General features: G+C 35.3%; 1 protein-coding gene across 2 annotated transcripts in view; it reads right to left on the reverse strand.

Moving 5' to 3' along the window:
• Positions 1–21,752, reverse strand: part of LOC141394757 (uncharacterized) — a 606,899-nt gene that overhangs the window by 576,884 nt on the left and 8,263 nt on the right. For both annotated transcript variants that reach the window (XM_073969582.1, XM_073969583.1), the window contains exon 2: positions 7,004–7,923. The gene's annotated coding sequence lies outside the window, so the exon portion shown is untranslated. The remainder of the gene's footprint in view (positions 1–7,003; positions 7,924–21,752) is intronic.

The following is a 21,752-nucleotide window of genomic DNA, read 5'->3' on the forward strand; positions in this document are numbered from 1 at the left end:
TCGCTTCAACAAAAATGAAAGTGAACTTATCCGAAATTGTGTGTGAGGGGTACCAGAAGGAGTAGACAAATATGGTCCATATTCGAACCTGATCTATATCTGGTAGATATATTAGGATGTGCAAAGTATGGATCACATCGGTCACTCCCTTTAAGAGTTATCGTGCGCACAATTTTTCCGAACATTTTTGAACTTTTGTGGGGGAGGTACCTGAAGGAGTGGACCGATATGGCTTATCTTCGAAATTAAACTATGTTTGGACACAATATTACGGAGGCCAAAATTTGGACCGAATTGGCACATCCGTTCGAGAGTTATCTTGCGCTCCATATACTACACACCGTGTTATAGGGGCTTTTTGCATCTTTCAGGCTATTTTCTCAGGAAGAATGGACTTGCCCCTGATGAAACTTGTACCGCCGTATGGTGGGCAACGAATACAAGTTGTTGCAACAAAAATCAAAGCGATTCGAGAGCAGGTCCTAATCTGAACATATCTGACATTTTGTGTGGGAGGTACCCGAAGGAGTGGACCGATTGAGTCCATTTTGGAATTTCATCTAAGTTTAGTAGAAATTTCACGATGTGCAAAGTATGGATCAAATCGGTTTCTTCCTTCAAGAGTTATCGTGCGCTCAAATTTTTCGAACATTTTCGAACTTTTGTGGGGGAGGTACCGGAAGGAGTGGACCGATATAGCCCATATTCGAACTTAAGCTAAGCTTGGACAAAATATTATGAAAGCCAAATTTTGGACCGAATCGGCAGATCCGTTCGAGAGTTATCTTGCGCTCCAACCACTAAAACGGTGTCATAGGGTTTTTTGTAACTTTCAGGCCCACTTTCTCAGGAAGTATGGACTTGCCCCTAATCAAACATACAGCGTCGTATAGAGGACAGCGAATCCAACTTGCGTAAACAAAAATCAAAGCGATTCGAGACCAGGTCCTAAACTGAACTTTTCCGAAATTTTGTGTGGGAGGTACCCGAAGAAGTGGACCGATTGAGTCCATATTGGAACCTCATCTAAGTTTGGTAGAAATTACACGATGTGCAAAGTATGGACCAAATCGGTTATTCCCTACAAGAGTTATCGTGCGCACAAGTTTTGCGGCAATTTTTGAACATTTGTGGGGGAGGTACCTGACGGAGTGGACCTATATGGCCCATCTTCGAACTTAAATCGAATCTGGACAAAATATTTCGATACCCAAAATTTGAACCGAATCGATTGATCCTTTCGAGAGTTATCGTGCGCACCAGCCAGCCAGACAGACAGACAGACAGACGGACGGACATTGCTAGATCTACTCAAAATTGTCTAAAACGGATATCGTACAAACATACTTGGGGTCTAAAACCATCATTTCGATGAAGCACATTTTTGTTCGTATCAAAGTGTAAATACCCTCTTTAGCCTAAAGGCTGAGGGTATAAAAAAAATAAAATTAAAATAAGAATAAAATAAAAGACTCTGAAAGAGGGTTTAGTCTTAGTGTAAAACCGAGAAACATCGAATTGCGGGGTGGTTTGGAGGGGGTTGTTCAGAGGCTGGAAGTTCGAAATGGGTGGTTCGCAGGGTCGAAGTTCGCAGAATGAAAGTTCAGAAGTGTGTGGTTCGCAGGGTGGTAGTTCTGAGGACGATGCACAGTGGGAAGGTGTGACAAAAATACTTCTAAATAATTGGTCTGTTCCAGTACTGCAAGAATCTACTAATTTGTACTAGCTTTTTCGATAACATAAAGGAAAAAATGTTATTGTAGTCAAAAATAGAAGCTTCTTGCAGGTTCTGGAACAGAGCAAATATATCGAACTGAAATTGTTATCAATGGCTCATAGTGGCCTAAAAACAATCTTAGTAAAATATTGGGGTCCTAGGTCCAAAATTTCGCATGGTTGCCATGTAATGAATCATTCTGAATTGAAGTATTTTACTGTTACCAACACATTTTCAACCGAATTTAATGCATAGTAAACCTACCTGCGAAAAATTTTCAGTATTGGTCCATTATTTGATATACTCCCTTTATGATTTTTATATCGATTTATTTAGGCAGATATCAACCAAATATTCTAAGCGAATATGTTCTTATAATGAACTCAGACTTCAGAACACCATCTTATAAAGAAATGCCATATCGGTCCAATTTTGACCACAGCCTCCATATAGGGTTACCTCCTTCTCTTGGTACTTTATAAGATTTAACCACATTTGTCTGCAGAATTACTTGTAACAGTGTATTTTTGATTCTCAGTGCGGGAAAAATCTCCACTTTTTAGCGTGGTCCAAAATTAGAGTGTCCCAAGAATAAAATAAGTTATTTGTTAAAGTGAATAGCCCCAAATCTTTTTTCTTTCACGAGTTTTCATTACAGCTCTAAGTTACCATGACCATAGAAATCGCTAATAACACAAAAAACATTGTATTGAAACTAGATGTAAGAAAGGACAATAAAATTACTTCAAAATATTCTAGAAAATATAAATTCAGCAACTAAAAAAGGGAGTTAAACTTTTGGTCATAACTGCCAAAACTGCAAATTTCCGCAAAAAGTCTATACAGTTTTGAAATCTACAGGCGCTAGGCTTCAATTTGGCACTAGTGGCCATTCTTGCGAATTTTTGGAAAGTAATTTAAACTTTAAGAAAATCCATACATCTATATTGAACATTTTCATTTTAACCGATATATTAACCAAAATATATGACAACCATTGCAATTTAGAGGACATTTCATAACTAGAAAAATGAAGCTAAAGCAATTTACTAAATGATTCCTTTGTTTTATAAATTCGCTTGGAATATAATCATTTTTTCTCATTTTTAAATACAAATGTTTCTTCAAAATTAGTCATATTTCTGAGTCTTTTTCCCGTTGCAACGTTTTAAAAACTTTACTTGTTTTAACCATGTACATTGGTAAAAAGGAGCACAATTTTTTACATAATCTTAACAAAATATAGCTTGCAGTTACAACTTTTCACTTAGCAGAAGAGGACGTTTGTGGACAAGAAATCAAAAAGAGAGCAATATTTTTTTTGAAAACTTAACAAACTCAACTTATCTTTAGCAAATTATCACTTATCAAAAAAAGGGTTCTGTGGAACTCAAAAATTTGAGAATTGTCAAAAAAATTGCTAAGTGCAAAATGAAAAGTTGATAAGTTGTTTCGTGGAATAGGGCCCTGGTCGATATTGTCGCCTTGATAAAAGTCAATAAACTAATCTTCAAAGAAAATTCTTTCAAATTTTAAATACTCTTTTATATGTTCTCCTTCACTCTCTCTCTCCCACTCCCACTCTAAATAATAATTTGAACTTTAATGAATATATTGAGCGTCATTAAAACAAAAGCAAAACAAAAATAAAAATACATTTCAATCACAAAACTATGAAAGGCATTATGGCCACAATGTAAACAACAACAAATCTTTTGGCAAACAAATGAATGAATGAATTTCACTGTAATGCACGAATAATGTATAATAATATACAAAAAAATCATACATACATATACACATAAAAAAGCACACAAAAGAACAAATAATTTATTATTATTTTTAGAGCAAATAAAAGTCAGCAAAGTTAAAACAATTATTAATGGCATGGACGTAGTAAGGTGGTGAAGAGGTGAAGAGGTGGCTTTCGTCCCCCCCAATAGAAATGAAATGTAGAAAGCTATACTTAAAATAGCGACGAACTTCTCTATAACGTAGCTGATGTTAAGGAGAAAATTCTCTATAAAGCGACTATTTTTTTAAGATAAATCATATTTATACTTCTTAAAACAATTTTAACTTCATAAAAAATTATTCAATATAGAGAAGTTCGAAAGAACTTCTCTGCATAAATTTGTTAGGAACTCTTGTTACCCTACAAATCCCCGCACCCGGCAAAATATTTTTTTACCTCTCCACTGCTTTTCCCATTCTCTCAAAGCCTAAATGAAAAGGAAAGCAACCAAAAAGCAAAGGAAATGGACTTCAAAGCACGCCAACAAAAAACACATAACAAATATGCAAGAAATATGGAAATGAAAATGAAACACTGATTATGAATATAAATCACAAAGTAGAGAAATAAATTTCATTTTTATTTCGCGGAATTCATTTTTGTGTGTGTTTTTTACGATATCAAAAAAGAAACGTAAAGGAGCTGAACACAAACGGGTATGTTTGTATAACTTGGAATCCAGCAGGTATGAATGTCAGACCAGCTATTTGTAACATTTGTGCTATTCATATCAATTAGTTAAAGAACAAAATAAATTCGATACACGGAAAATCTTTTAATTGTATCCGATACACAGAAGACTGGAAGCTCATCTATATACAGAAGACACTCTAAATGTCTTCTATACACACAAGTCCTTCTAAAGTTCTTCTATTCACAGAAGTCCTTCTATAATTCTTGTATACACAGAAGACCTTCTGAAGGTCTTCTATACACAGAAGACCTTCTAAAGGTCTGCTTTACACAAATGACCGTCTAAATGTCTTCTATATACAGAATCCTTCTAAAGTTCTTCTATTCACAGAAGCCCTTCTATAATTCTTGTATACACAGAAGACCTTCCAAAGGTCTTCTATACACAGAAGACGTTCTAAAGGTCTTCTATACACAGAAGACCTTCTAAAGGTCTTCTATACACAGAAGACCTTCTAAAGGTCTTCTATACACAGAAGACCTTCTAAAGGCCTTCTATACACAGAAGACCTTTTAAAGGTCTTCTATACACAAATGAGCGTCTAAAGGTCTTCTATACACAGATGACCTTCTAAAGGTCTTCTATACACAGAAGACGTTCTAAAGGTTTTCTATACACAGAATACCTTCTAATGGTCTTCTATACACAGAAGACCTTTAGAACCTTCTAAAGTTCTTCTATACACAGAAGACCTTCTAAAGGAATTCTGTGCTCGGCAGACCATCTAAAGGCCTCCTATAGACAGAAGACCTTCTAATAGTCTTCTATACACAGTAGACCTTTTAATGGTCTTCTATACACCGATGACCTTCAAAAGGTCTTCTATACCCAGTAGACCTTCCAAAGGTATTTTATATGCAGATGACCTTCTACATGTCTTCTATACACAGAAGACCTTCTAAAGGTCTTCTATACACAGAAGACCTTCTACAGGTCTTCTACACACAGAAGACCTTCTAAAGGTCTTCTATACACAAATGACCATATAAAGGTCTTCTACACACAGAAGACCTTCTAAAGGTCTTCTATACACAAATGACCATATAAAGGTCTTCTATACACAAATGACCTTCTAAAGGTCTTCTATACACAGAAGACGTTCTAAAGGTCTTCTATACACAGAATACCTTCTAATGGTCTTCTATACACAGAAGACCTTTAGAATCTTCTAAAGGTCTTCTATACACAAATGATCTTCTGAAGGTCTTCTATATCCAGATGACCTTCTAAATGTCTTCTATACACAGAAGACCTTCTAAAGGTCTTATATACACAAATGACCTTCTAAAGGTCTTCTATACACAGAAGACCTTTTAAAGGTCTTCTATTCAGAGAAGATCTTCTAAAGGTCTTCTATTCAGAAAAGACCTTCTATAGGTCTTCTTTACAGAGAATACCTTCTAAAGGTCTTCTTTACAGAGAAGACCTTCTAAAGGTGTTCTATACAGAGAAGACCTTCTAAAGGTCTTCTATTCAGAAAAGACCTTCTATAGGTCTTCTATACACAGAAGACCTTCTAAAGTTCTTCTATACACAGAAGATCTTCTAAAGGTCTTCTATACACAGAAGACCTTCTAAAGGTCTTCTATACACAGAAGATCTTCTAAAGGTCTTAAATGCACAGAAGATCTTCTAAAGGTCTTCTGTGCACGGCAGACCTTCTAAAGGTCTTCTATATACAGAAGACCTTCTATAGACAGAATACTCTAAAAGCCTTCTGTACACAGAAGACATTTTTATACACAGAATAGCTTTTAAAGGTTTTCTGTACACAGATGACCTTCTAAAGGTCTTTTTTACACAGAAGACCTTCTCAGGGCCTTCTATACACAGAAGATCTTCTAAAGGTCTTATATGCACAGAAGATCTACTAAAGGTCTTCTGTGCACACATGACCTTCTAAAGGTCTTCTATACGAAGAAGATCTTCTAAAGGTCTTATATGCACAGAAGATCTTCTAAAGGTCTTCTGTGCACGGCAGACCTTCTAAAGGTCTTCTATATACAGAAGACCTTCCAAAGGTCTTCTGTACACAGGAGACAGAAGATCTTCTAAAGGTCTTATATGCACAGAAGATCTTCTAAAGGTCTTCTGTGCACGGCAGACCTTCTAAAGGTCTTCTATATACAGAAGACCTTCCAAAGGTCTTCTGTACACAGGAGACATTTCGAAGGTCCTTTATACACAGAATAGCTTCTAAAGGTTTTCTGTACACAGAAGACCTTCTAAAGGTCTTCTTTACACAGAAGACCGTCTAAAGGTCTTTTTTACACAGAAGACATTCTGAAGGTCTTCTATACCCAGAAGTTCTTCTGTACACAGAAAACCTACTAAAGCTCTCCACTACATTTTAAAAGTCTTGTGAAAAGTATATAAAAGTCCTCTATACACAGATAGGGTTCTAAAGGTCATCCACACACAGAAGACCTTCTAAAGATGTTTTATACCCAGAAGTCTTTCTTAAGGTCTTCGATACACTGAAGACCTTCTGAAGGTATTTTATAAGCAAAGGACATTTGAAGATTTTCTAGTTTTCCGATACATAAAACAATCGAAGGTCTCTAAAACCCAGTACACATTCCGAAGACATTCACATTCCTTAACCTAACCTATCACATCGTTTTCATATCGTTCCCTTTTAAATCTCTACGCAAAAAACCCTTGGAATTTTTGTGGCAACAATTATTTCTAGATTTTCTTTTTCCTCTTCTTCTTCTTTTTTTGTGTATTCTTTTTTTTTTTTGCACATACTTTGTAACGTGTAAACATTCACAATACTTGACTTGCCAAAACTTACCTTATGCCTTGTATTAGAGTTGTTGTTGTTACTGCTGTTGTTGTTAGGTCTTGTTGTTGGTTTCCTTGCCACTGCAAAAGATACTGCCGATACTGCCAATGATGGTGGTTTTTTTCGTGTTGGTATTGTAAAGGTGTTGCTGTGTATGTTATTTTGAGGATTCTGCTTGTAGCTGTTGTTGTGGCTGTTTCAAGCAGAACATCCAAACTTTACTTGTAAAAAATGTAGTTTTTCTTATCCTTGTTGTTGTTGTTTTTGGTATATGTGCGTGATTTGCCTCAATGGCAATTTGGCCGTTAGTAGATTGTTGTTAGTGGTAATACCGGTAATACCGATGCTACTACTGCTGCGAACTTTTGAAGTTGTTTAAGTTAAATTGATTATAAAACACACACACATTTATTCACTTTCACTGGCACATAAATCCCTCTGTTGAACTCTTCAACAGAAAAGGAGAGATTTTAATGAAACCACCGCAAATATTGTGCGTAATTGTTGTTGCTGGGGTTGTTGTTTTTATTAAAAGTTGAGTTTTTGTTATCCATATAAAACTTTTTTTCTGATTTTTTTGCACAATAAATGAATGCCAGCCACTCTAAGGAGATTTTGTTTTGTAGTTCCTCAGTTGTGATTCGAGATGATTGTTTTCACGTTTCTGTTTTTTTTGCTGAATTATTATTTTGTTTTTTTTTTTTTTGTTGATTGGAATTCAATTTTTCTTGGCCTTATGAAATTTTTACTTTTTTTCTGGTTGGTTTTGTTTTCATAACACTTTTCTTTTCATTGAATTTTATATGTTTTTCACTTTCACTTTTATTCTGACTTTTGTTTGATTTCTCTGGCTACTTGATGTATTTATTTATTATTTTTTAATTTCACTGAGTTGAAGTTGTTTTTATTCTGCTGTTGTTTTTTTGATTCTAAAGAAAGGAAGTAATTTTTATTTAAATGCAAGGAAGAAATGTATGTATGCAATGATAGTGGATAAATGACTCTGGTCCAAAATTACTTTCAATACACAACGGAAAACAGAGACATGCACACCTCTAATTCTGCTTAGGTTAATATTAACAAGTAAAAAATCGTTAAGTTGGCCCGGCTGAACTTCTTTTTATCTTTTAGGGCCAAACCTATAGCTCTGCGTGTTGCGTGTGCGTTCAAAAATACAAAAACAAAATACATGTATTTCAAATTGATATGCATGTATTTTGTTTTTGTATTTTTGAATGCACACGCAACACGCAGAGCTATAGGTTTGGCCCTTAATGGTTTTTATTCCCACCACCATAAAATACACTGAACTAAAATGGAATAATAAAGGCCTGCGTACAAAAGCTGCCTTGCCTGCTTACCTTGCTTACTTCTGATAAAAGAATAAAAAAGAAAAGGGCAACCCAGTTCGAAATTTCCTCGGCCTTCTTTATTCTTTTATTTCTATTATGTCAAAAATGAAGCAGGAAAGCAAGGCAATCAGGCAAAGTTGCTTATGTACACAGGCCTTTAGTTTACTTTTCTGTCTACAATTTTAGGAGGAGACATTTTTCTATCAAGGATACCCCATATGCCTAAATTAGGTCAGAGAATGTATCTAAAAATGTCTTCAATCGGGCGGTACCTTTATATGGGGTCTATATCAGAACCTGGATCAATGTTGACACGTATTGGTGGAGTAGTTTCGTGACTACAGGGAACCGTTAATGGTGACTTAAGGGGAGTACACACTAACAGTCAAAACTGACAGTCAACGTACTTTAAGGACAATTTTCCGGCAAATAACAACTTTTATTTAGCTAAAAACGTTTGAAATACAATATTTACGGTATTATTTAGAGATTATAAAAGAAAATTTTCAATTAGGCTTTGATATTCACGAAATAGACCTCGATGACTGTCAGTTTTGCTTGTCAATGTGTACTATACTTTATGGGCAGTTCAGTCAAATAAAATTGGCTACCGAAAATCGGGATGTACCATCATATGGGGACTACATCAAAACCTGGACATATGTTGACAATTTTTGGCGGAGAACGTTACTACAGGGAACCCCTAATGGTGAATTACGGGCAGTTCAGTCAACAAATTAGCCATTTGTTGACTGAACTGCCCGTAATTCACAAGCGCTCAAAATACCGAAAAAATATTAACGTAATATACCCACCATATGGAGGAGGATATAAAAATTTGTTCAATCAAGTGGTACTTTTATATGATGGGGGCTATACACAATGTAGCAAAAACCCTCAAAATACCGAAAAGTGGGAGGTACTGTTATATGGGGGCTATACCAGAACATGGACCTATGTTGACAATTTTTGGTTGAGATATTGTGTGAACCTCAAATGTTAGATTACAGCTGATTTGGTAAAAAATAGCTAAAATTCTCAAAGTACCGAAAATCGGGAGGAAACGTTATATACCGGCTATACCAAAACGTGGACGTATATTGACAATTTTTGTTGGAATAACCTCAACTGTCAAATTACAGGTAGTTCGGTCAAATAATGTAGCTAAAATCCTCAAAATGCCGATAATCGGGAGGTACCGATATATGGAAGCTACACCAAAACGTGGACCTATGTAGGCAATTTTTAGTGGTATAGTTTTTTGGCTGCTGGCAACCTCAAACATCAAATAACAGGAAGTTCGATCACAAAATGTAGCTAAAATCCTGAATATACCGAAAATCGGGAGGTATTGGTATAGGGGGTTTCTATACCAACAAGTGGACCTATGTTGGCAATTTTTGGTAGAGTAGTTTTTTGGCCGCTGGCAACCCCAAACGTCAAATTGCAGCTAGTTCGTCTAAAAATTGTAGCTAAAACCCTCAAAATATCGGTTATATGGGGGCTACACCAAAACATGGATATATTCTCACGATTTTTAGTCAAGAAGTTTCGTCACCACTGACAACCTCAAATGTCAAATTACAGCTAATTCGCTTAAAATTTTTAACTCAAAATACCTAAAATCGGTAGGTACCGTTATATGGGGGCTATACAGACAGGTGTACCAATGTTGACAATTTTTTGTGGAGACTTTTTGTGACCACTATGAGCCTCAACTGTCAAATTACAGGTAGTACGGTCAGAAAATATAGCTACAAATCCTCAAAATACCGAAAATCGGAGGCTGCCGCTATATAGGGGATATACCAAAACATGGACCTATGTTAAAAATTTTTAGTGGAGATGTGTTTTAACCACTAGAAAACTCAATTGTCAAATTACAGGTAGTTCGGTCAGGAAATGTAGCTGAAATCCTCAAAATACCGAAAATTGGGAGCTACCGCTATATAGGGGCTATACCAAAACGTGGACCTATGTTTAAAATTTTTGGTGGACTATTTTTTTTACCGCTGGAAACCTCAAACGTCATATAACTGGCAGTCCCGTCAAAAAATTTAGCTAAAATTCTCAAAACAAACGTAAAATCGGGGAGTACCCTAATATGGGGGCTATACCAAAACATGGAGCTTTGTTCAGGTGGAAAAGTTTTGTGACCCCTAGGAAACTCAAACGTCAAATTACAGATAGTCCGGTGAAAAAATGTAGTTAAAGTTCTCAAAATACATAAAATCGGGATGTACCGTTATATGGGGATATACCAATATCATAGACGTATATTAACAATTTTCAGTAGAGAGTGTGCCCAATGGGACCTCAAACGTCAAGTTACAGATAGGTTACGTTAGGTTGAAAAGAGGGGTGATGCAGGATCACCACATAAAGTAGGCCTGTTGTGCGCTCTAATTTGCGGATGAGGTTGTAAATTTAGTGTGTGAATTAGTTGAAATTCCTGATTATTCTATTGACGTTAGTCTAAGATTTCTGTCATATTGACATAGTCTCTTAATGTTTTGAGCTCGATTGTCCAGATGTGGTTGAGTCTTTGTATTATGTCACTCCCTAGTAGCTGTTTTCTCGGGTTTGTGAAAACCTGGCAATGACAGAGGTAGTGTTCCAACGTTTCGTCGTCCTCTCTTCATGCCCTGCATTCACTGCTTCCTGCACAACCTATTTTGTGCAGGTGCGATTGTAGACCCAGGTGTCCTGTAAGGATACCCGTCAGTCTACTAATGTCTTTTTTACTTCGTAAAAGTAGTCCCTTTGTTTTGTCCTCGTCTGGGTTCCCCCATAGGCTTTTTGTGTTTTTTCCCTTGTCTTCTCTATTCCAGAGGGATATATGTGCATTTTTTGCCCATGCCTTTAGCTCTATGCGCGTCGCCTTTAAGGGCTTGGCGTTATCTAGGCTGACTGTAGGTTGCTCCCTTGCTTGTTTTGCTAAGGAGTTTGCTATTTCATTACCCCTAATCCCAATATGCCCTGGTACCCATATATTGTTTACCCGTACCATGTTGGGAGTAGTTGTTAATGGATGCTTTGCTGTCCGTAAGGATGTTCGCAGTGGTAGGCTTTGTGTGAGTGTCAAACCAGTTCAGACACTCTGTTATCGCTCGGACTTCCGCCTGAAGAATCGTATTATGATCCGGCAGTCGGAGGGAGATTTTCGTTTCCGGTTCCATTATATATAGAGCCAGTCCGGTTTTCCCCTCCAGCACAGCCCCATCCGTAAACCCGCAGCTTCCAGCGGGAATCTGTGCTAGAGTTCCATCGATCCACATGTCTCTGTCTGGTATTGAAACTTCACACAAAACTACTTCACTAGTTTCAGGTATGCGGTCTTATACTATTTGGTTTATAGATTCACCCCTTGTGACCTTTAGTATGTTTTGGTGGTATGTTTGGTGGTCTCTACTGATACACTCGCTCATCGACTTTAGCCTTGTAGCTGCGATTGCTGCCTCATACCTTACCTGAATTTCTATTGGGAAATATAAACAAAATTGTTTCTAGAGCCCTAGTCGGTGTGGTCCTCATTGCCCCGCTAATGCTTAGGCAACATGTTCTTTGGACTTTTTGCAATTTCTTCACATTGCATTTTTTGTCCATAGCTGTCCACCATACAACAGACGCGTACGTTAAGATTGGTCTAATTACGCCTCTGTATAGCCAGTGTATCATCCTAGGATTGAAGCCCCATTTTGAGCCTATTGCCCTTCTACATGTTGACCAACATATTTGTGCCTTGTCGGCCCTTTCTTGAATATGGTCTTTCCAATTTAGTTTCCTATCCAGAATTACTCCTAGGTATTTAACTGTGCGGGAAATATTTATTGTCCTATTTAGGAAAACTGGTTCCTCGAAGTTACCCACTTTCGTTTTCCTCGTAAATAGACATATTTCCGTTTTTTCCGGGTTAACATTAAGACCTCTGGGTCTGGCCCAGTTGTATGCAATTTTGAGAGCCGTTTCTGCTCTTCTGCAAAGTATATTCTTTCCCCTTAGAAGTATTATAACGTCGCACAGTGTTGCCGCTTCCTTGTAAACGTGGACAAAAATAGAAGGAGTTGACCTAGGTCGATGAATTTTTATACAAGTACTTATGCAGGCATAGGAATGAAAAATTCCCATTTTGGTCCATATCGGTTCAGATTTGGATATATCCCCCATATATATATTTCTCCGATTCTGCTATAACTCAGCCAATTTTAATTGAACCGCCTTCAAATTTAATATGCGATATTTGCTTGGGCCTCTGATCAGTTTTACCGATTTTGTTAAAAATCGGTTCAGATTTGGATATATCCCCCATATATATTTCTCCGATTCTGCTATAACTCAGCCAATTTTAATTGAACCGCCTTCAAATTTCATATGCGAATTGTTTATGATGATATGGTTGTGGCTCCGAGGATCGGATTTTATAGGATGTAAACTTTGCATTTTTTAATTCGAAAGGGATGTCTGTTTCATGTACCAAATGGTCGAAACTGCAATTTGCTGCAATTTTTAGATACACTCCATGAAAGAAGCGAAATTCGTGAGTTTTGTATAACACGTTACTGTTTCAATCAACATAACGGCACTTTATGTATACACATTATATGTAAACTTTTTTTTCATAAATTGCAAGACTATCGACCACTCTTTAATTCCCTATTCAAAAGTTGTGGAATATGACAATAACTTCTTTAAAAAATTTCCATGAACATGGGTTTCTTTTTTAAATACATTTTAGTAAATGTCACATACGAAAAATGTTCTATGTTTAACAAGCTATAACTTTATAGTAACACCAAATATCGACAACATCTTTGAGGTTTGTTCTATTTGAAGTGTTCTCAATAAAATAAAACCATAAAAATATAAAAAAGTCAAGAACACATTTTTCGATTTTTGTCCGCTGAGGCAACACTGTGCGTCGTCTGCGTAGCAGACTGGGTCAAATCCTTCTTCGGTTAAGGTCCTTAAGAGACTGTTTATGGTGGTAACCCACAAAAGAGGTGATAGTATCCCTCCCTGTGGTGTTCCTTGTCCGACTTTGTCTCTTATTTTGACGTCATATATCCCGCTGCTTATCCATCTGTTCCTTAGCATATGGTTGATCCAGTTCCTTAAGGCCCTGTCCACCTGAAACTCGTCTAAAGAGAGGATAAGCGATTCGCTGCTGACGTTGTTAAAAGCGCCTTCGATATTAATGCATACAGCAAAACTATACATCTTCATTTTAAATGTTCTCTCTATATGGTGTACTACCTCGTGCAACACGCATACGTTAAAGGCAGATCAGTGGAAACCGCGTTGCACGAGGTAGTACACCATATAGAGAGAACCTTTGAAATGAAGATGTATACTCTTGCTGTATGCATTAATATCGAAGGCGCTTTTAACAACGTCAGCACCGAAACGCTTATCCACTCTTTAGACGAGTTTCAGGTGGACAGGGCCTCAAATTACAGATAGTTCGATTAAAAATTATAGCTAAAATCCTCAAAATACCAAACATCGAGGGGTACCGTTATATAGGGACTATACCAAAACGTGGACCTATGATGTTGACAATTTTTGGTAGAGTAGTTTTTTGGCCGCTGGCAACCCCAAATGTCAAATTACAGCTAGTTCGTCTAAAAATTTTAGCTAAAACCCTCAAAATATCGAAAATCGGGATGTGCGGTTATATGGGGGCTACACCAAAACATGGATATCAAGCTTTTTGTAGAAAATTAACTTATGTTGAAACTGAGGTATGGGGTATTGTAACTCGCGATCAGTTTCACTATACCATAACTTTTGACCGCATTTCGGCAAAATAAACTGTTTTAGCCCGATTCACCGAGGGGTTTCTTAAAATAATAATTTCAGCGGAAGCTGTGGTCGTACCAAGGTAAAAAAAATCGGAAAAAATCGTTGAAATAAACGAGTTTCATTATGTTATTTTCCAATTAGTGGTTTTACAACACAATGTAGAGATTAGTGCTCAAAGGAGAAGTTAAAGAGCACACTTCAGAGTTGAAGTTTCTAATGTATCATTTTTTAATATATCCACTGTATATACCTCAAACGGATGCTGACATTTTGAAACCTGAAAAATGGGGTTTTTTGAATTTTTGCTCTAATCGGGACGCGCAGCTGGATTTCCCTAAAAGCTTATTATTGGATTGTAGTACTCGCGATTTCGCATTTTTTAATGTATAACATGAGGATGTAGCCCTCACAGGATCACAGTAATCTGCGCCTAAACACGAAATTTTTGTGCGTAAATTTTTCTCAAAAACCTATTTTTTTGGTTTAAAATTTACAAACGTCATTCGATTTCCGTGGAAACCCGCGTAAATTTAGTTTTTTTACGTTCTGAATCTAACAAGCCATGACGCGTAAAAATCCACCCACTAGATCGGCGGATATGATACCCCTCAAATTTCGAAAATTTGCAAAAAATTATTTTGAAAATATCGCATATTAAAACGCGTTTTGGATGTGTCAGTTCTACTTAAATAAATAGATCGATACGCGTGTTTAAACTGCGCGAAAACAGATATTTAAAAACTCTCGTAAATCCAGAGATATAATAGATTTTTTTCTAAAAATTGAGTGCGATGCTACATCCACGGTTCTTGATGGATCGCATTGAAACGGCATAGAAGGATGTATTTTTTAATGGTGATTATTGAAATCGGATGCGCATAAAATGTAAATGAACTTCGCGGAAATTATGACCATTTTACTGTATTTTGCACCCTTAAATGCAGCAGATGCTACATCGTGGCCGCCAAATAGAATTTGACAAACTGTACATCAGATAAAAGGGATTGATTCGCTGTGTTGGAAAATCGGATGCGCATCATGTCATTTTCATAATTACGCGGTTTATATGCGTCTCAAATGTTGTAATATTCAATATAACATTATTTTAACGTTATGCCACAATTGGAATTCCTTGTGATTTAATATAAGGTTCTAATAATATTATCCAATAGGAAAACTATAATCGAAAAATTTGTTACAGCGGAATATTATCATTTTTGCGTGAAATTTTGACGAAAATTCCGAAGAACTCAAACATTTGTTCTCCAACTTTTGCTATAAAACCATAAAAAAATAAAATTAGAATAATATCATTTTATTATACCCTATACCACAATGTGGAAAAGGGTATAATAAGTTTGATTTCCCAAAAATTCATGTAACGCCGCGAAATATTCGTCGTAGACCCCTCATGTGGTATACCAAACTTCATATCTCGACGAGATAAAGCGATTTAGCGATGTGTGTCCGTCCGTCCGTCCGTCCGTCTGTCCGTCCATTAAAAATTGTAATCAAGCTAGAGGCCGCAATTATGGACCGATTGTCACGAAATTTAGTATGGAGGTCGGGTTTGGACCAGAATAGAACTGATTAGTTTTTGGCGATGATCGTGAAATGTTAAAGGGATGAAATGGACCAAAAACAAAATTTTTGCTCGATTTTGTAGCCGCTCTGTAGGTCGCAATAATAGTCCGATCGGCGCGAAATTTTAAACGTAGTTTTGGTTTGAGATGAAGAAGTAGCGTGCAAGTCAACGGTATGATCGGATAATATTTAGCGGGTTAAATTGATCAAAACTTTTGTGTGAAAATTGGTAAAATTTCTAATGCACATCTTATAACAGCTAGCCCGGAAAGCTAGTGCACAGGGATAGTGGTATAGGGTATCACATGGTCGGCCCCGTCCGACTATAGTCTGTTCTTACTTGTTTTTTTCGTAATATTTTCTTCGTATTTTTGCAAATAACATGAATACTATAGCTCCAACCTTCACAACTTAGGTTTCATTTTATTCCTCAAAATGTCTGGATGCTGTTATAATTTTTTTATATATTTTTGAGCGCTATTGTTTCAAAAATATGTTTGTAAATACGTGAAATTATTTAACAAATTTGATTTTTCGCGAATCCATTGAGACTTCGCGACTATTTTTTGCATCATCGCAAAGGTTACGAATTCAGTTAACGATAATAGGATATAACAGCTAACTATATTAAGCCGCGATTTTTTTAGGATTTTTTCTAATTATCATAATTAAAACGGTCATATCTTTTGCGCGCAACGATCAAAGTTATTAACGAAAACAGATTTGGAATGCTGATTTTTTTCTTAATCTACATATGTACCAAAAATCATTGATGTAGTATCAACAATTTTTTTTTTTTTTTTGATTTTTTTTGAAATGCAAAAGACAATTTTAGACATTTTTCCTGATATATTCTCACGATTTTTAGTCAAGAAGTTTCGTCACCACTGACAACCTCAAATGTCAAATTACAGCTAATTCGGTTAAAATTTTTAACTCAAAATACCTAAAATCGGTAGGTACCGTTATATGGGGGCTATACCAACAGGTGTACCAATGTTGACAATTTTTTGTGGAGACTTTTTGTGACCACTATGATCCTTAACTGTCAAATTACAGGTAGTACGGTCAGAAAATATAGCTACAAATCCTCAAAATACCGAAAATCTGATGCTACCGCTATATAGGGGATATACCAAAACATGAACCTATGTTAAAAATGTTTGGTGGAGATGTGTTTTAACCACTAGAAAACTCAATTGTCAAATTACAGGTAGTTCGGTCAGGAAATGTAGCTGAAATCCTCAAAATACCGAAAATTGGGAGCTACCGCTACATAGGGGCTATACGTGGATCTATGTTTACAATTTTTGGTGGACTATTTTTTTTACCGCTGGAAACCTCAAACGTCATATAACTGGCAGTCCCGTTAAAAAATGTAGCTAAAATTCTCAAAACACGTAAAATCGGGGAGTACCCTAATATGGGGGCTATACCAAAACATGGAGCTTTGTTCAGGTGGAAAAGTTTTGTGACCCCTTGGAACCTCAAACGTCAAATTACAGATAGTCCGGTGAAAAAATGTAGTTAAAGTTCTCAAAATACATAAAATCGGGATGTACCGTTATATGGGGATATACCAATATCATAGACGTATATTAACAATTTTCAGTAGAGAGTGTGCCCATTGGGAACCTCAAACGTCAAATTACAGATAGTTCGATTAAAAATTATAGCTAAAATCCTCAAAATACCAAACATCGAGGGGTACCGTTATATAGGGACTATACCAAAACGTGGACCTATGATGTTGACAATTTTTGGTGTAGATGTTCAGTGTGGTAGTTCAGTCACAAAACATGAACCTATGTTAAAAGTGTTTGGCTTCGAAACTGCAGGAAACTCCAAATGTCAAATTACAGGTAGTTCGGTCAAATAATTTAGCTAAAATCGTCGAAATGTCGAAAATCGGGCGGTACTGTTATATGGGGGCTATACCAAACATGGATCTATATAGCCCATCCTCCATGCATATTAGGGGTATATATTTTTTGAGGAAAAAATATATAATTTAGAAAAAACTATTTCCCATAAAGACTTACTTATTCACATCAATGGTAACCTCTTCCGAACGACGTACCGCATTCTATAACACCGCTTATAGAGGCAGTACAACATTTGTTAATACATATGTATATTGTTGGTATTTTGTAAAATTTTAAAAAATTAAGCCCTAATAAACATGTGCTACTTTCTGCGAGTAAATATCCATTTAATGTAGGGCTGCTCATACACCCAGATAGCATTTAGAAGACTGTTTTTTCAAAAATCACATTGAGGAGTCTTTTTAAAGTCCTTTTGGTGATCAAAAATTGATTAAGTCGCTTGTGTGATCAGAAAGGGACTCGAAAGTGACTCCCTGTAATGATTAAAAAGAGTTCAATTTAAAATACAACAACAAATGTGTAGCAATCACAAATAAATCATTGAGGTGTTTAAAATGTGACAATTTTTTGTTATTTATTGTCACATTTTGATCATCTGGAAGATTGAAAAATGCTTAATCAAAAAAGGGTCATACAGGTGTTTGAAAAGTGATTATAATTATGTATACTCTGATCATATTTTGAACAGTTAGGTGATTAAAAACTGATTGCTTTGTTTTATTTTTATTTGGTTGTAAATAAAAAAATAAAATTCTCATATACACTTTCTACAAAATTTTGATATAAATGTAACGTATAATATTAAAGGTACAGACAAACACAACACAACAGGTTTTGCCAAGTGAAATGAAGAAGCAGTATACTAACCACCAAGCAACATAAAGGATAATTAAAAGACATAACAAAGCAGAAAAGACTATAAAACAAAGGAAAGAAACAAAGAAGAATAAAAAGAAAATTTTTTTAATATATTTCGTCTAACAAAAAGACTCATAAATGACTCCCTAAAGACTCATAAATGATTTTAAACATGACTCTAAAAAGACTCGAAAAAGGGTCCGAAATTAATCAACAAAACACCAATAAATGATTGAAATACGACTCGAAAAAGACTCATTTGTGATTTGTTTAGAAGAGTCGCCTGAGGTTATGTTTTCCTACCGACAAAGAAGTCATTTATGATCAGAAAATGAGATCATATTCTAGCTTTTTAATCGTGCAGTCGGATCAAAAAAGACTCGAATTTGATTAAAATTTTCAAAAAATGCTGACTGGGCAACTACAAACATATTTTGTTATTGTGTTGGTTTTGAAACACAAACATTTTGATAGTTTCCCAACATACCATTCAGTCTGATTTTATAAAATGTACGAAAAACAATTCGTATAAATATATTCTACAATTACACGGATAAGCTAATAATTAGCACACACATTCATTATTTTTAAGAGAATTAAGTTTCGTTTATTCTCCAGTGGCTACACAAGAATTTATAATTCAAATATGATGTTTTGTTCGAGTAATGTTGGTTTGTTGGGTTGTCTTTTGTAATGGAAAAAATGTGTGTATTGAAAATTTTCATTTCAAAAACAGAAGCTCTCTTTTTCAATTGTATGAGTGAGCAAATTGGCACACACCGACATCAGAAGTGCGCCCTTTGAGCAGCCCTAATTTAGTGGAATGATATGGAAACATTTACATATAACCGTGACACTAACATTACATACAAAAACAAACAAATAGTATTTACTTTACCCTGCGTTTACACATGACAGGACAGTTGAGTACATGTATTGATTGTCAAAACCCCAAAACTTGTCTGTGTGACGATAGCGTCCAGACAACTGCAAAAACAGTTGTAAAATCATGAATGAAAATCGTCGATTATTTTGTATTGTTCTACCATATTCTATAGCTTTCAAACAAGCCGTACATTTTTTAAATCGTTTACCAAATTAGAAGAAGAGAAAAATATTTTTTCTCGGTCACTAAAATTATTCATTATTACAATATAAAATAATTTATTATTACAAAAAAGGAAATTAAAACCACAATTTTTGTGTTTTAATTTTTTAGTTTTTTATTAATATGTTAAATTTCTTTCCAATGGAATCTCAGTGCGTATGACGGTTATTAATTAGAAAGATTATAATAACATTCATACGCACTGATGTTCAAATGTGAAGAAATGCAATGTATTAACCCTCTAACCCGCCAATTTTTTTCTGATTAAAAACATTATTAATCAATAGTTTTTAGGTAAATAAGACATGTGTTAATAGTAAAAGCTGACAAAAATTTTAAAATTATCCTCTAAATTAGAAAAGTTGTTGACCGCCAAAAGGCGAACCTGCTTTGTAACGTAATAAAAACTTCTAGAAAAATAATGTTTCAACTTATGATTTTTTAAATTTTATAAATGTTTCTTAATGTAAATTTGGATAAAAAATTGTAACGATTTCATTAACATATATTTAATATACATTTGGAAGAGTATATTGGCGTATTCGGACTTACATCCCTGTAATTTACATAAATTATACCCTTGCGATCCTAAATATCCAATAAGGATGTCACCTTGTTGGAATTTAGTGTTTGATAATCTAATGACCACGCTGGTTGATCTTCCTATGTCAGGCATTTGAGGAATTACATCGTTATCGCCAGCTTCGTTGTATAATTGGAAAAACCATCACAGCCACAAAGGATATGCTAGAAGTTGAGGGGCTTTGCGGCATATATTGCCAAAATTTTGTCAAAATTTTGTTAAAACACATTTGTTCGTCAATGCATACCCGATTTTGTGGAACAATATCAAATTGTTTATTACGACTCTCAATAATTGGAAGAATTTTGAAAAGTTCATCATATCCCACTTTCTGAGGTTTCTTTGTTAAGTGGTGTTATTAAACAAGATATTTTTTGATGGAAACAAATTTGCTGGATGTCACTAAGTTACGAATTGTCTCTAAGGAATTTTTGCAAAAGTAACTCCCAACATTGAGATAACATTATAAATATTTAAAATTCCTATATATTTTTTTAGGGCCAGCGTGGTTGAAATTTTGAAAATTTGTGACAATATCGTACATTTTTGCATAGGGAAAACATATTTAAGCGTTTGTCTTCGTGCTTGAATGTCTAAAATATAAAAATGTTTACAGAAAACTTAAATAGGGACAAGTGGCTTTCCGAAGACTATCGAATTGACTGGTTACTGGTTATGCAATGAAGAGACAATTGCCTTCACACGACTATCGAATTGGGTGGTTACTGGTAACGCAGTGAGGAGACAATAGACCCCTTCCTATGACATCCCCATGTTAAATTCACCAGTCTATAAAATTGCGAGTACATTGGGTGGTAACTAGGGGTGTTTACCAGTAGCCAGAAAAATTGCTTGTTATTCCCTAGTTACCCGAACAACTGGGTATGTATAGAGAAAAGTATGAATGTATTGGTGAAAATGGTTTATAACCCCAATAGAAAATCGAGTCTTCGATGACATTTTCGTCGACGATTCGTTGACGAATATTCCGAAATTGTCATGTACGACAACTTGCATGACCATGTCTTGCATTGTGTCTTGGCAACAAACCGAAAAATGCTCAAAGTGTGCTTTGAAACAATTGTATACATATTTATTCAGATGTACAAATTTAGATTTGTAATAAATATAAAATTATAAAGTCACAAAATTCGGAAACCGCGTTACCGATTAAACAATTTTTATTTATACAACCTGAATTATGTAGAAAACGGTAAGTTGGAATAAATAGAATTAAATACTTAAAAATTAATTGTAGTTATTTTTTGAATAGGTGCATTTAGGTTGAAGAACATTGAAAATTCCAGCGACTGTAAAATACAACGCCTGTGGTATATGGTAAGATTTTAGAATATTTAGGAGATTTTCACAATATTCATTTAAAATTATTTCTTTTTGCAGAATCCAAAAATAAAAAGATGTCGCCTTTCGTTCGGCTGCGGTAAGAAGTGTAAGGCATGGTAAAACTGGAAGAAAATGGGGGATTGCAGAACATACGGCAGCTAAGTATTATTAATTATTTAACTAATTTATAATATTATAATTTTTATTATAATTTTTAATTGTAATAAATATTTTTAAAATA

This window comes from Musca autumnalis, unplaced genomic scaffold (assembly GCF_047663935.1).
Source record: "Musca autumnalis isolate F117 unplaced genomic scaffold, ASM4766393v1 scaffold_2, whole genome shotgun sequence".
Classification (NCBI taxonomy): domain Eukaryota; kingdom Metazoa; phylum Arthropoda; class Insecta; order Diptera; family Muscidae; genus Musca; species Musca autumnalis.